The sequence below is a fragment of the Aegilops tauschii genome, chromosome 1 (assembly GCF_002575655.3).
Source record: "Aegilops tauschii subsp. strangulata cultivar AL8/78 chromosome 1, Aet v6.0, whole genome shotgun sequence".
Taxonomy (NCBI): domain Eukaryota; kingdom Viridiplantae; phylum Streptophyta; class Magnoliopsida; order Poales; family Poaceae; genus Aegilops; species Aegilops tauschii.
In genome coordinates, this window is record NC_053035.3 from 411,535,288 (window position 1) to 411,550,820 (window position 15,533).

Consider the following 15,533-nt stretch of genomic DNA (forward strand, 5'->3'; position numbering starts at 1 on the left):
TTCTGACAATCTTCAAGTTTTGTCTAGTTTTTTATGGGATTTATTTGAAAAATAATTGGAAAAGTTTCTGTGTATGTGTTGGTTTTCACGTTAGTGCCCGTTTCGTGATTTGCCGTAGGTTCCGGGAGGGGTGACGGAGCCGCGGACTTCGCCGAGCTAGACTCCGACTTCTCCGAACCAGGCAAGCTTGTTTGAGCATTTGATATGGCAGATGTTTTGCATGTTCACGTGAGAGTTTGTGTGTAGCATATGAGTGTTGGTAAAAACCTCGTTGCTTGTACGGCAACGACCCGGTTGTCCCAAAGTTGCGATGACCTCTGTTGAGAGGTGGCCTAATCATGTGGTGACATGAAGGGCAGCAAGGTGGTACTGTTGTAGCATGCCAGCCTTGCGTCATCCGACTTTCTCCGACGTTAACGTGGTTGGAGCCACGTTATCGATCTTTTCCCGCATGTCCCAAAGTTGCGATGATCTCTGATGAGAGAAAGCCTAATCATGTGGTGACATGAAGGGCGGCAAGGTGGTACTGTTGTAGCATGCCAGCCTTGCGTCATCCGACTTTTCCGACGTTAACATGGTTGGAGCCGTGTTACCGTCCCTTCCCCTTTCCGTGCTACCACATGTCTCATTGCCAGGATGCGGTTTAGTAAGTTGGTAACCTCTTTCCGTGTACACACCAAACAGAGAGGCCGGGATGATGGTACCTTGGCCCAGGATTAAAGCCAGTCATCCGGTCAGGGGGCATGGGTGTTTCCGGTTGGGACCGAGAGGGGGGGGCACCCCCTTAGAGCGCGCGTATATAAATTTGATCCCATGCTACGCGAGGTTGTAGCCTCCCCGTCTCAAGGTTTTTCTTGAACGTCGCCGAGGGTGATCCCTGGCTTCGGATGGTTGAATTGGATGTGTACTGGTTAGACGCGTTTCTTCCAAAACACCGTAGACGGAACTAGTCCCCGTGACTACTGAAATCCGTTGGCTGTGGTTAAGTACAAACTCTGCAGAGTCAATTCTTTCCAAATCATCGTATCCATGATCAGTAGTGCACACATTATATCCATATCTATCCGTATGAAAACTTGTCCCCGGTGAACAAGCTCAAGTGGTAAAATTTCAGATTTATTGTTATTCCAGTGGATGGACTAACTTTATTTTGTGACTCATGCTTGTGATAATTTATGCCTCCGAACCGTTGTAATAATGAGATGTGATATAAGCCCTTTATGTGATGTCGCTCAGACGTCCGACTGCGGCATGCACTGTCTTTACTTTCGATATAAGCCCTTTATGTGATGTCGCTCAGACGTCCGACTGCGGCATGCACAGTCTTTACTTTCTGTTATAAGCCCTTTATGCGGTGTTGCCCCGACGCCCGACTGTGGCATTATTATTCCGCATTTACCTCTCGAGGAGTCTTTCAGACACTCGTTTGGCACCCGCATTATTATTTCGCATTTTCCGCTCGAGGAGTCTTTCAGACACTCGTTTGGCACCAGTATTACTATTCTGCAGTTTCCGCTCGAGGCGTCATTCAGACCCTCGCTTGGCACCCAGTATTTAATTTCTCTATGTCTGATCGTACTGGTTAACTTGTTCATATGTTTCATGTTTGCATTTGTTGTATCTTATGTCCGAACTATCTTGCGAGTACTTTCATAGTACTCACCTGGCTTGTTGATTTGGCCAGATGTTGACGAAGGCGATCTCTTGGATGAAGAGTTTGATAGCGCGTCCGACGCCTAGAGGAGTCCCAGTCAGTCCTGCGCGATCCCGGATATTGGTCACTTATGTTGTCTACGCTTCCGCCACCCGCAATAAGTCTTCTCGAGCCTCACTCCGACGCTCGATGAGTTGTAGTGCTCTGGAATTATATCACTCGCTTTGCGATGATATTTCCACCACCATTATTATCGTGAGTTAGTAGTTGCCATCCTATCCGCCGCATTGTTTTTAGCGGTGTGCATGTAATAAACTGTTGAGCAGCCTCTGCTCAACCTTGTATTATATTTAGTACTCCTGGTATTTTCTTCTGTGACCAAGATATTGTCTACCAGTGAGAAGGAATTCTTCTTCGCTGGTCCGTAAAAGTGATTGGTCTCTCAATAATTATTTTATTAAAAACCGGTCGTGACAAGCTTGGTATCAGAGCCAGGCTGATTGTAGGAAGCCACTAGGTGCGATCGCTAATCGGTTATTAGCGTCTTTTGTGCTTTTTCAGCATTTTGCAATTGTAGCTATTTTCTGTTGGTCATCATAAAATTTATGACATGACTACTCAGAATTTTTGCCTACTTTTGTAGATGGCTGGCAGCAGCTGTGAGAATCGAGTGTTCACCAACGTGCCCGAGGGGTTTGTCAAGCTCCTCGTCTCCATCACCAAGCTCGCGATCGGGCCAGCAGCTCGCCCGGAGTTCACACTCTATCAGCACAAGCTCAGTGACGACGTGTCTATGCACCAAGCTGTGGTGCAGTTCAAGGGAGGACGTTCTGCTGCTCGTCACTTCCGCTTTACGGGAAGGGCCATGCCTACGGAGAGGCATGCCATGCAGATGGCTGCCCGTGAGGCGATAGCTCGCCTTCGGGACATCCTTCCTACGATGAAGACTCGTCGCTACCGCTACCTCCCATGCCATGTGCCCTACACCAGCCACTATGCGTTCGCCTGCCATCGGGGAGAGCGAGATGAAGCCATCGAGATGGTTGTGGAGTATCTCAAGGCGCTGGAGGAGTCTTTCGACAACCTCGTAGATGATCTTGTGGCTGCCCGCATGGACTTAGTCCGGGGCGGTCCTGCCAGCAGGAAGAAGCTTCTCCACACAGCGCCGCCTCTGACATTCGTCTCGTCTTCAGCCTCGTATGCACCGGCCGTTTTTGCCACTGCTCGCCGTCTGCCTACCACTGAGGAGTTCGACCGTGTCATTGCTCCTACTCCAGTCAGAGCCGCTCCGCCTGCCGCACGCGCTCTACCACCAGTCGCCCCCGCACCATCACCGCCGCGCAGCGTCGCACGCCAGGAGCCAGCTAGAGAGGAGGAGGTTGATTCTCCTGGACCGCTGAGCCTTGCCATCGGCAAGGGGAAGGAGATCTTCACCATCTCCGACTGAGAGCACCGAGTAGCCGCGTGTTATGCCTGCTTGTATGATGTGTTGTTTTTATCTGTACGCTAGTTTGTATTGGTGTGTTTGCTGCCTTCCGGAGTAGTACGCTAGTTTTAATAACATGTCAGGATTGTGTACGCACAACCTGAGTGCTGTATCTTGTGTTTGCTTTCGCATGTAATATTTGTGTTAAGCACTTCTTCTCCGTGAAAATCATTTGTGGTTCTTGAAAAACCTTGAAGCCTTTTGATTATTGCCTTTGCGAGATTTTTGTGCTACACAGTTTTCTCATGGGTTTTGCAAATAATACCCAGACTGAAAATGTCTCGCCCATGGACTCGCTCCATGCCCAATCAGCCAGAAGAGGTTTACGGGACACAGACCAGCAACAATTTCACTCAGGTTCAGTCCAGCCAACAGGACAGCGAAGCAGCACTGTTTCAAGTATGCCGTCTCTTCGAGCAAAGCCAACAACAGCACCAAGAGATGATGAACCATGTCATCAACATGGGAAACCACCGTGAACCCTATCAACCCATTCCAAATTATCTGAGTTACAGAAGACTCGCCCCTCAACTTTTGCTCACACCGACAGACCGCTGGAAGCCGATGATTGGCTTCGTGAGATTGAAAGGAAACTGATTATTGCTCAGTGCTCAGATCATGAGAAGGTGCTCTATGCACCACACTACCTTACTGGAGCAGCCGCAGCATGGTGGGAAAACTTCCTACACATGCATCCCCGGGAACACAACATCACCTGGGAAGAGTTCAAGGAAGGCTTCCGTGGGGCACACATCCCCAGGAGCATCCTAAAGATCAAGAAGAGAGAGTTTGATGACCTGAAGCAAAGAGGCATGTCAGTGACAGAGTACAATGGCCAGTTTACCCAGCTGTCTCGTTATGCCTACGACGAGCACATGACAGAAAGCAAGAAGATGGAAAAATTCCTGGACGGCCTGGCACCAGCACTGAGGTGCCAACTGATCTTGCACACCTTTCCGGATTTTAAGACGCTGGTGGACAAGGCCATCACCTTGGAGAATGAGCGCCGTAGTCTGGAAGATATCCGTAAGCGGAAGAGGGACAAGACGACTCTTGCCCGCAACAACCGAGGCAAGACTGAGGTCCCAAGGACAGACACAAGGAGATCCACGACTACTGAGCCAAGGCCCGTCGGACAATTTCATGCCAGAGACAAGGAGTTCACATACCGTCCAGGGGTCACCTGCTATGCTTGTGGTCAACAAGGGCATTATGCTAAACAGTGCCCGAAGCCAAGAGACTCAGGCACCCAAGCCGAACAATGGTGGAAACAATCCAGCCCCCAAGCGCAACAACTTCAATCCTAGCAACAACCACAGGAAGGGTCACCTGAACCATGTGACCAGGGAAGAAGCGCAGGATGCCCCAGACATCGTGCTCGGTACGTTCCCTGTCAACACAGTACCTGCCACGGTTTTGTTTGATTCTGGAGCTTCCCATTCGTTTGTTTCGAAGAGTTTTGTTTCACAACACGGTTTTCCGATACTTCCCTTGGAAAAATCTATGATCATCAAGTCCCCCGGAAATAAGCAAATTGCTCAGGGTTACTGCCAAGGAGTGGTCATTGAGTTCGAAGGACTACCATTCCACGCGAATCTCATCGTGTTGGAAAGTAAAGGACTGGATGTCATTTTAGGAATGGACTGGTTAACCACCAACAAAGGATTCATCGACTGTTTCAATCGGACAGTGATTCTCACTCACCATCACGGCAAGACTATAAGAGTTTCCGCTCAAGAAAGGCCACGGTCACAGAAACCAAAACTGAACAAGATGGACATCGCAGAATTAAGAAAAGTTCCAGTGGTATGCGAGTTTCCTGATGTGTTTCCTGAAGAACTACCAGGCATGCCACCAGACCGAGAGATCGAATTCAGCATTGAACTAGCACCTGGCACCGCTCCCATCTATAAGAAGCCTTATAGAATGGCACCCTCAGAATTGGTGGAGTTGAAGAAGCAGATAACGGAATTGTTAGACAAAGGATTTATTCGAGCCAGCTCCTCACCTTGGGGTTCACCAGTGTTATTCGCCAAGAAGAAGGATGGGACACTAAGGCTGTGCATAGACTATCGAGCCCTCAATATGGTCACCATCAAAAACAAGTATCCGATGCCGCGAATAAATGATTTGTTTGACCAGCTCGCTCAGGCCAAGGTATTCTCAAAAATTGATTTGAGATCGGGATATCACCAACTGAAGGTACGGACGGAAGATATTCCCAAGACAGCTTTTACTTCCAGATATGGGTTGTACGAGTTTACAGTGATGCCTTTTGGACTAACGAACGCCCCCGCATATTTCGTTCACCTCATGAACAAAGTATTCATGAAATTCATGGACAAATTTGTAGTAGTGTTCATTGACGACATTCTGGTTTACTCGAGGACACCAGAAGAGCACGCTGAACACCTCAGAATTGTTTTGGGAGAATTGAGGAAACATCAGTTGTACGCCAAATTTAGCAAATGCGAATTTTGGCTAAGACAAGTTGGTTTATTGGGCCATATATTAAACCAAGAAGGCGTGGCCGTAGACCCAGAAAAAGTCAAGGCCATACTGGACTGGAAGCCACCCGCGAATGTTACAGATGTGCGGAGTTTCCTAGGAATGGCCGGATATTACAGGAGATTTATTGAAGGATTCTCCACTGTGGCAAAACCTATAACACAGTTACTCAAGAAGGACAAGAAATTTGTATGGACAGAAGCATGCGAGCAGAGCTTCCAGGAACTCAAGAAAAAGCTAACAACCTCACCAGTCTTAACTGTGCCAGACATACACAAGAGCTTTGAAGTGTATTGTGACGCGTCCCGAAAAGGTCTCGGATGTGTGCTGATGCTGGATGGCAAAGTTGTCGCATATGCCTCCAGGCAACTGCGAAAACATGAGGAGAATTACCCAACACATGACCTGGAGCTAGCAGCAGTTATTCATGCACTCAAGGAGTGGAGACACTTTCTGTTTCGCTGTGAAATATATACGGACCATAAGAGCCTCAAATATATTTTCACACAGCCAGAGCTGAATTTACACCAAAGACGCTGGTTGGAACTGGTCAAGGACTATGACGTCGGTATTCACTACCACCCAGGGAAAGCAAATGTAGTGGCCGATGCCCTTAGTCGAAACCCCAGCCCGGACAGTGACGGTCAGCCAAGTTTGAGGCCTGAGTTTCAGCAAGAGTTCACTCGGCTCAACATGATGTTAGTCTCTGAGGGCACCATATCGAATCTGGAGATACAACCCACCCTAGTGGAACAAATCAAGAAGGCTCAGCAGGGACATCCCAGTATCGAAGGCATAAAGATGAAAATGAATCTTAGTAAGACTTCAGAATTCGTCACAGACAGTGAAGGGACGTTATGGTACCGAGACAGACTGTGCGTACCTAACATTGAGGAACTCAAGCAACAGATCTTGACAGAGAGCCACACCGCTCCATACTCGATCCATCCTGGAGGAACCAAAATGTACAAGGACATTCAGGAAAGATTTTGGTGGCACGGTATGAAAAGAGATATAGCCACATTCATCGCTTGTTGCGATTCATGTCAGCGCATCAAGGCTGAGCACCAAAAGCCAGCAGGGCTACTTCAACCAAACAAGATACCGGAGTGAAAATGGGATGAAATCGGAATGGACTTCATTGTCGGACTACCCCGATCACAGCGCGGAAATGACGCCATCTGGGTCATCACAGACCGACTAACCAAGGTTGCTCACTTCATTCCCGTGAAGACTACCTACTCCACACAGAGACTGGCAAAACTCTATCTCTCCCGTATAGTTTGCTTGCACGGAGTCCCAAAGACTATAATATCAGACCGAGGCACCCAATTCGTCTCCAAATTTTGGGATCACCTACAGCAAGCTCTGGGCACGCAACTAGCTTTCAGTACAACATACCACCCTCAGACTGATGGACAGACGGAACGTGTGAACCAGATCCTAGAGGATATGCTAAGAGCCTGCGTACTCACCTATGGATCCAGCTGGGAAGAGAGTTTGCCGTATGCCGAATTTGCTTACAACAACAGTTACCAAGCCAGCTTGAAAATGGCACCCTTTGAAGCGTTGTACGGGCGAAGGTGTCGTACCCCATTGAATTAGTCAGAAACCGGTGACAGCCGTATCTTCGGCCCAGACATGCTCAAAGAGGCCGAGGAGAAAGTTAAACAAATCAGGGACAGACTCAAGACAACACAGAGCCGCCAAAAGAGCTACTATGATTAGAAGCACCGTGAGGTCAGCTTTGAACCCGGTGATTCCGTATACCTGCGAGTATCTCCTATGAGGGCTCTGCAACGGTTCAAAATTAAGGGGAAGCTAGCCCCAAGGTTTATTGGACCATTTTGTGTAAAAGCACGAAGAGGCACGGTGGCCTACCAACTAGACCTCCCCAAGGAGCTGTTAGACGTCCATGACGTGTTCCACGTCTCGCAGTTAAGAAAATGTGTGAGCAATCCAGAAAAGCATGTACCTCATGAGGGCATTGATATGCAACCAGATCTCACCTACAGAGAAAGGCCAGTAAAGATTTTAGAAGAGTCTGAACGGAGGACCCGTCAGAAAACGACAAGATTTTTCAGGTTTCAGTGGAGCAACCACACGGAGGATGAAGCCACATGGGAAAGGGAAGATTTCCTCCGAGCAGAGTACCCATATCTATTTGAGGATCAGCAGAAATCTCGAGGACGAGATTTTTCCTAAGGGGGTAGGTGTTGTGACACCCAAGTTTTATTTGGATTTTTCAAAAAAAAGAGATTTCTATTTTGACTTGAGGGGAGTGATTTAAAATTTTCTTTAAGAGAACTCTCCCTCTCATCTATTTTCCTTATGGCAAAAGTTTTGTTTGGATTCACCCAAGATCTGCCATTGGTCTTGGAAGTTCTTACTTTTCATTTGGACTCAAAACAAAATGTTTTTCATTTGGGAAAATAACTTCTGAAACTCTTTTTGAATTTGCACTATGGCTTTTGGAAAGTCCTTCGCCACTTTCAACTTTCCCTTCTTACCATGACATTTGTGCAAATCCTCTCCCCAAATCCTTCCCTCGCCCTTGGATCATGTTTTACCCCTAATCCAGCAAGTTGAACCTCCCCATGTGATTATTCCCATTCAAATTTCATTCAAACAAATTTCTGCCTTCTATTCTACCACTTGGGGATTTACAAAGGAACTCCATTTTCTATTTGGACTTTTACCACCAAACTTCTTTTCCCTCCTAGTCCTTTGAACCCTCAACCTGGAACCATGAAGATCCACTAGTCTTCAGTTCAAAAATTTCAAACTACACCTGCTGCAAGTTTGGACCAGATTTGGCAAATTTGGTGAAATTCATTCAAAACCTTCTCCAAAAATTCCAAGTAAATTCAGGCAGCCCCTAGGTGCTTTGAGTGATCATCTCACCAAGTTACAGCTCCAGAAAAATTTACCTCCTAGCCAAAACCTTCTGTCGAACACCTGCAGTGCATGGTCATTGTCAAGTTCAGAAGTTCAGAGAATCAGTTCAGTGCTCACTGTCGTTTTCTTCAGAGATGGACATCGATCTCGCCAGTGCCACCGCGTCGCCTTGCTCCTCGTCCTCGCCCCCTTGTTCCTGCACCGCACGAGTGCTTGGCACCTTGCGGGCGTCGGCGACGAGCCGCAGAGGGTGCGCCACCCCGTGACCAACGCTGGCGGCGGCTTTGCGGGCGCCAGCGGGAGACACGGCGCCGACGACGCCACCCAGCGCCGCCCAAACCACCGGAGCTCGCCGCGTGGCCTTCCACTTCCCCGAACGCGCTGCCGCTCTCGTCGTGAACCGCAGGGCGCGGAGCGCGCTCTCTGCCGCCGTTGAGCCCGTGCGGTCACCTCACCATGGACCGACGCCATTACGCCAAGACCGACCCCGTTTAGCTGCAAAACGAGTCCAGTAACATCCACTGATGCTGCCCGACCGCTCAAACCCCCTGCCAACCCACTGCTCCGCCGTAATCGCTCGCCGGAGATTCACCGTTCACGGCCACCCCGTCCATCTGCCTATAAATAGGGGCCCCGAGCTTCAACTCGAGCACCCACCAGCCCTGCACTCCCCCTAGAGCACGCCTAGCCACTGGAAGAGCCCCGAGGAGGTCTCCTTCCTCGACTCCGGCCGCCGCGACCCGCCACGGGATCCAGCCCGATTCGCCCCCGTGTGTGCTCCTCCGCCCCCATACACTTGCCAGTAGCTACACCATGCATCCCTCTCTCTGACCCGCACTTCAATTTGAAGCTTGCAGCTCTCCACCGGAGTTCCCCATCCTCACCCGAGCCACCGTCCGCCGGAGAAAGTGTCGCCGTCGACATAGTGCTCCCCGTTGGACGAGTCCACCACCCACCGACGCGGAAGAGGACGCTGAAGCTCTTGGTACCCTCCGTTTCGCCTAACTCGCCGTGGTTCGACGCCGGCGTCCACCGCAGTCTTCGGGCGCCGGCGAGCTTTTCAAACCTGACATGTGGACCCCGCATGTCAGCCTCTGTTCTTTTATTCGCGAACCGTTTTCTGTTGGCGCCTTCGGGAAAAATACGTTTCCTCCTTTGCGCTTGCGCATTCCCAGCCGAAGCGTTTTCTGTTTTCTCAGTTAAAACCCTGGAACTTTTCTGTTTCATTACAGATAAGTCCCTGGACAGAAACCTTTATAACTTTTTAATAAAAAGGTATTTTTGAGTGATTCTTTTTCTGACAATCTTCAAGTTTTGTCTAGTTTTTTATGGGATTTATTTGAAAAATAATTGGAAAAGTTTCTGTGTATGTGTTGGTTTTCACGTTAGTGCCCGTTTCGTGATTTGCCGTAGGTTCCGGGAGGGGTGACGGAGCCGCGGACTTCGCCGAGCTAGACTCCGACTTCTCCGAACCAGGCAAGCTTGTTTGAGCATTTGATATGGCAGATGTTTTGCATGTTCACGTGAGAGTTTGTGTGTAGCATATGAGTGTTGGTAAAAACCTCGTTGCTTGTACGGCAACGACCCGGTTGTCCCAAAGTTGCGATGACCTCTGTTGAGAGGTGGCCTAATCATGTGGTGACATGAAGGGCAGCAAGGTGGTACTGTTGTAGCATGCCAGCCTTGCGTCATCCGACTTTCTCCGACGTTAACGTGGTTGGAGCCACGTTATCGATCTTTTCCCGCATGTCCCAAAGTTGCGATGATCTCTGATGAGAGAAAGCCTAATCATGTGGTGACATGAAGGGCGGCAAGGTGGTACTGTTGTAGCATGCCAGCCTTGCGTCATCCGACTTTTCCGACGTTAACATGGTTGGAGCCGTGTTACCGTCCCTTCCCCTTTCCGTGCTACCACATGTCTCATTGCCAGGATGCGGTTTAGTAAGTTGGTAACCTCTTTCCGTGTACACACCAAACAGAGAGGCCGGGATGATGGTACCTTGGCCCAGGATTAAAGCCAGTCATCCGGTCAGGGGGCATGGGTGTTTCCGGTTGGGATCGAGAGGGGGGGGGCACCCCCTTAGAGCGCGCGTATATAAATTTGATCCCATGCTACGCGAGGTTGTAGCCTCCCCGTCTCAAGGTTTTTCTTGAACGTCGCCGAGGGTGATCCCTGGCTTCGGATGGTTGAATTGGGTGTGTACTGGTTAGACGTGTTTCTTCCAAAACACCGTAGACGGAACTAGTCCCCGTGACTACTGAAATCCGTTGGCTGTGGTTAAGTACAAACTCTGCAGAGTCAATTCTTTCCAAATCATCGTATCCATGATCAGTAGTGCACACATTATATCCATATCTATCCGTATGAAAACTTGTCCCCGGTGAACAAGCTCAAGTGGTAAAATTTCAGATTTATTGTTATTCCAGTGGATGGACTAACTTTATTTTGTGACTCATGCTTGTGATAATTTATGCCTCCGAACCGTTGTAATAATGAGATGTGATATAAGCCCTTTATGTGATGTCGCTCAGACGTCCGACTGCGGCATGCACTGTCTTTACTTTCGATATAAGCCCTTTGTGTGATGTCGCTCAGACGTCCGACTGCGGCATGCACAGTCTTTACTTTCTGTTATAAGCCCTTTATGCGGTGTCGCCCCGACGCCCGACTGTGGCATTATTATTCCGCATTTACCTCTCGAGGAGTCTTTCAGACACTCGTTTGGCACCCGCATTATTATTTCGCATTTTCCGCTCGAGGAGTCTTTCAGACACTCGTTTGGCACCAGTATTACTATTCTGCAGTTTCCGCTCGAGGCGTCATTCAGACCCTCGCTTGGCACCCAGTATTTAATTTCTCTATGTCTGATCGTACTGGTTAACTTGTTCATATGTTTCATGTTTGCATTTGTTGTATCTTATGTCCGAACTGTCTTGCGAGTACTTTCATAGTACTCACCTGGCTTGTTGATTTGGCCAGATGTTGACGAAGGCGATCTCTTGGATGAAGAGTTTGATAGCGCGTCCGACGCCTAGAGGAGTCCCAGTTAGTCCTGCGCGATCCCGGATATTGGTCACTTATGTTGTCTACGCTTCCGCCACCCGCAATAAGTCTTCTCGAGCCTCACTTCGACGCTCGATGAGTTGTAGTGCTCTGGAATTATATCACTCGCTTTGCGATGATATTTCCACCACCATTATTATCGTGAGTTAGTAGTTGCCATCCTATCCGCCGCATTGTTTTTAGCGGCGTGCATGTAATAAACTGTTGAGCAGCCTCTGCTCAACCTTGTATTATATTTAGTACTCCTGGTATTTTCTTCTGTGACCAAGATATTGTCTACCAGTGAGAAGGAATTCTTCTTCGCTGGTCCGTAAAAGGGATTGGTCTCTCAATAATTATTTTATTGAAAAACCGGTCGTGACAAAAGGTATTCGCCAACTACTTCCCTTTGGCACTCAAGCCAAACGTGAGGTCGTGGTTGATGCACTTGCTAGAAATCTCCATCTCGACCTGGGCTGACCTGTGCAATGAGTTTGTTGGCGCCTTCACGAGCGGCCATCAAGAACCAGGGCGGCTCAGCGAGTTGCAACTACTCCCATAGAAGGAAGCAGAGAGTTTATGGAAGGATAGGCAGAGATTCAGCCGGGTGCACAGGGACATTCCAGACATCCACCCGGCAGCTGTGATTGCTGCGTTCCAGTCTAACGTACGCAACCGCAGGATACGTTCCAAGATGAACGTCCGGTTGCCCAAGACTATGAATGAGTTGTACACTTTGGCAGATAAGTGTGCCCGAACAGAGGAGGGGAGGCGACTCCCCGGAGAAGAAGATGGTGTCGACGTTAACTCAGAAGACGACGATGATGCTACCAATCGGAAGAATAAGAACAAGAAATGCAACAAGAAGTGCATGGAGAAAACAGTTCTGGCTGTCGAAGGATCTGGCGTTCCTAGTACCGGCAAGAAGGCCAAGATCGAAGCTCCCGACAAGGAAGTTGCCGCGTGCACTAACTGTCGGGAAGCTGCGACGGTCGAGAAGGGTGGGAAAGCCGATGGGCCATACTACAAGATCCATCAGACCAAGGGCCATGATCTCCAAGAGTGTCATCAAGTTGAGGAGATCGTCAAGAAGCAGAGGCTGAGTACAAGAAGCGTGACAAGGAAAGAGACCAAGATGGCGTTGGTGGGAAAGGCCGAGGTGGCAGAGGAGGCCGCCCCGGCAAGGTCCCTCAGCATTAGGGGAAACCTGCTAGAGGCCATGACAAGAAGGAATGCGATGGCGAGAGCGATGAAGGGGATGAAGAGGAAACCGGCGAGTAGGACTTTCAGAAGTTCACCGACGCCCTGTGCATAGACGGAGGTGCATCCTTGCACTCCTCTCACTGCCAGCTTAAACATTGGGTGCGTGAAGTGTCGGGTGGTAGGTGCGACATATGCCAATGGGTGGCTTATCATTGTGGGTGCCAATAAGACGTCGCCGGTGCCTGGAAACGGGATGAGGCGAAGACATGCACGCTGGCGGATCTTACCCAGGTTCGGGGCTCTCCGAGGAGATAACACCCCTAGTCCTGCTCTGCGGGGTCTCCGCATGATCACTAGATCGGGAAGAGTAGCTACAATCGCTCCTAGAGCTGTTGGGTTCAAGGGAGAAGAAGAACAAGGCTAGCTCTCCCTTCCCTCTCTCTATGGTGTGTGTCTAATGCTAAGAAGCCAACCCTTTGCATGGGTGCCCCGGGGGGTTTATATAGGCCTACCCCGGGGGTACAATTGTAATCCGGCTGGGCACTGGTCCCAGCCGTCAGTGTCTACGCTCGCCGGCTTCTCCGCCGGCTGTTGGGGCCCGCCGACTGGTGGGTCCCGCCGGCTGCCGGCCTCTTGGTCGACAGGCCGGCCCCACCGCCTAGGGTCTTGTCGGCGGCTGCTTACTGTAGCCTCGCCCCTGATGACGAGGGCTTCGTTGAGGTAAGCGTGGCTACAGTGGGCCGCCTCGAGGGCTCTCACTGTAGCCTTACCTCGTCTTGTCTCCTTAATGTGGCACACGCTTCGAGGGAGGGGGTAGCCGCCTTCTGGGGGCCGGCTATGCCCTTGGCCGAATGGGGGAGGCCGGGCCGCCTTCGCGCCTCTCTGGCTGAAGGGGCCCGCCGCCCATGGGCCGTACTGGCGTCTGCCGTGGGTGACGTCGAGGCTAGCATGGCTACAGTGCCGAGCCGGACGGGAGGTGGCCGTCCCGTACGGCGTCCCGTGGCCATGCCTGCCTCGGGTTTCGGGGGTAGTGGGCCGCACTGTGGCCACATCCTGTCTTGTCACCGTTACGTGGCGTAGCTTTGGTGGTTGCAGTCTTGGCCGGCTTCTTGGAGTCGGCGCGCTTCGAGGCCGGCTTCTGGGAAGTCGGCATCCTTTACGGCCGGCTTCCTGGAGTCGGCCACCCCGTGGTTATCCTGGGGGGAGGTGGCTGAGGCTGGGCCACCTTCCGTGAGTCGGCTTCAGAGATAGCCGGCCAGGGAAGGTGGTCCAATGCTTGGAGTGCTTGAAGGCCCAAAGGCCTGATAATTTTTTGGAAGAGCCAGGGGCAGTCGGTTAGGCTACCCGTGGCCATTTACTCCGACAGTAGTCCCCGATGCTGATTGGGCTTCGAGGTTGGGTTGGAGTTGAGAAGCTCGATCAGCTTCCTATCTTGACAAGTCGGCAGCTGGGAGCCGGCTTTGGTTAGACGCGCCGCCTTGGTCAAAAATTCCGGAGTCGGAGGGCGGGAGCTCGCCAGTGCGTGCTCCGGGCCGCGGGCTGGCCACTTGCCATCTGCGAACCACGTGGCCTCTCTCGGCCAAAAAACCTGCCAGCCCACGCGCGCGACAGGACGTCACCGCAGGGCGGGGGCCCGCCACGTCCACGCCCGGGCCCAGGTGCGGATTCTCTGCAGCCCGAAACCGCCCGCACGTCTCCTTGCGGCAGTTTTGGCACGCCTTTAGGGCGTAATAATCGCGAGGCGTGGGGGAGTGGGTGCAGTTAATCCCACGTCTCACCCCACGTCCGGCCTCCCCGGCTTCACCTCGCGAAGCTATAAGTAGGGGGAGAGGGAGAGCAGCAGGCTCTCGCACGCTCCTCCCCCTTCCACCATCTTCTTCCTCTTGCCGTTTCTTGCAACAGCGCCTCGCCGCCGCGCTCTTCCACTGCTCGTTCCCCCGCCGCCGCGCTCGTTTTCACCATGCCTCCCGCCACGGAGCAATATGGCGGGGATTGGGACGGCTCCAACGTCCACGAGGATCACGTTGAATTCCTCCGCAAGACGCGGCGGCTGCCCAGCGCGAACAAGGTGGAGGTCCGTCTCGCGCCGGCGAAGGAGCTTACGCCGGAGCCGCGGGAGGGCGAGCGGGTGGTCTTCCGCTCGCATTTCTTGCGCGGAATTGGCCTGCCCGTGAGCGCCTTCTTCCGCTCTTGGCTCGAGTTCTACCAGTTCCAGCCACACCACCTCACCCCGAACGCGGTGGTGCTGCTGTCTGCCATCGTCACCCTGTGCGAAGGCTACCTCGGCGTCCTCCCCACCCTTGAGCTCTGGGGGGAGTTCTTCCAGTCCAAGCTGGGCACGCGTTCGCGAGGCGTGCCGGCTCAGACTGGCGCCTTCATCGCGGGGCGGAGGGTGGCTGCCGACAACCCCTTCCCCATCATCATGCTAATCCAGTCGGTGAAGCTATGGCAAAAGTCGTGTTTCTACGTCAGGAGCATCGCCTCGCAGGGCGACTACGTCAACCTGCCGGCTTACGTAGCCGGCCCACCGGAGGGCAGGCGGCCCCAGTGGTCCTACCGGGCCGTGACTCTGATGCCGGCTGGATCCGCAGCCGTCGCCCGAGTGCGAGCGATGACCCAGTCGGAGGGCTTGACGGGGCCCGACCTGCTGGCCGCCTTCGTCACGTGCCGGGTACTTCCGCTCCAGAGCCGCCCTCATCTGATCTGTCAGATGAGCGTCCAGCTCGATCCGAGCCGGATGT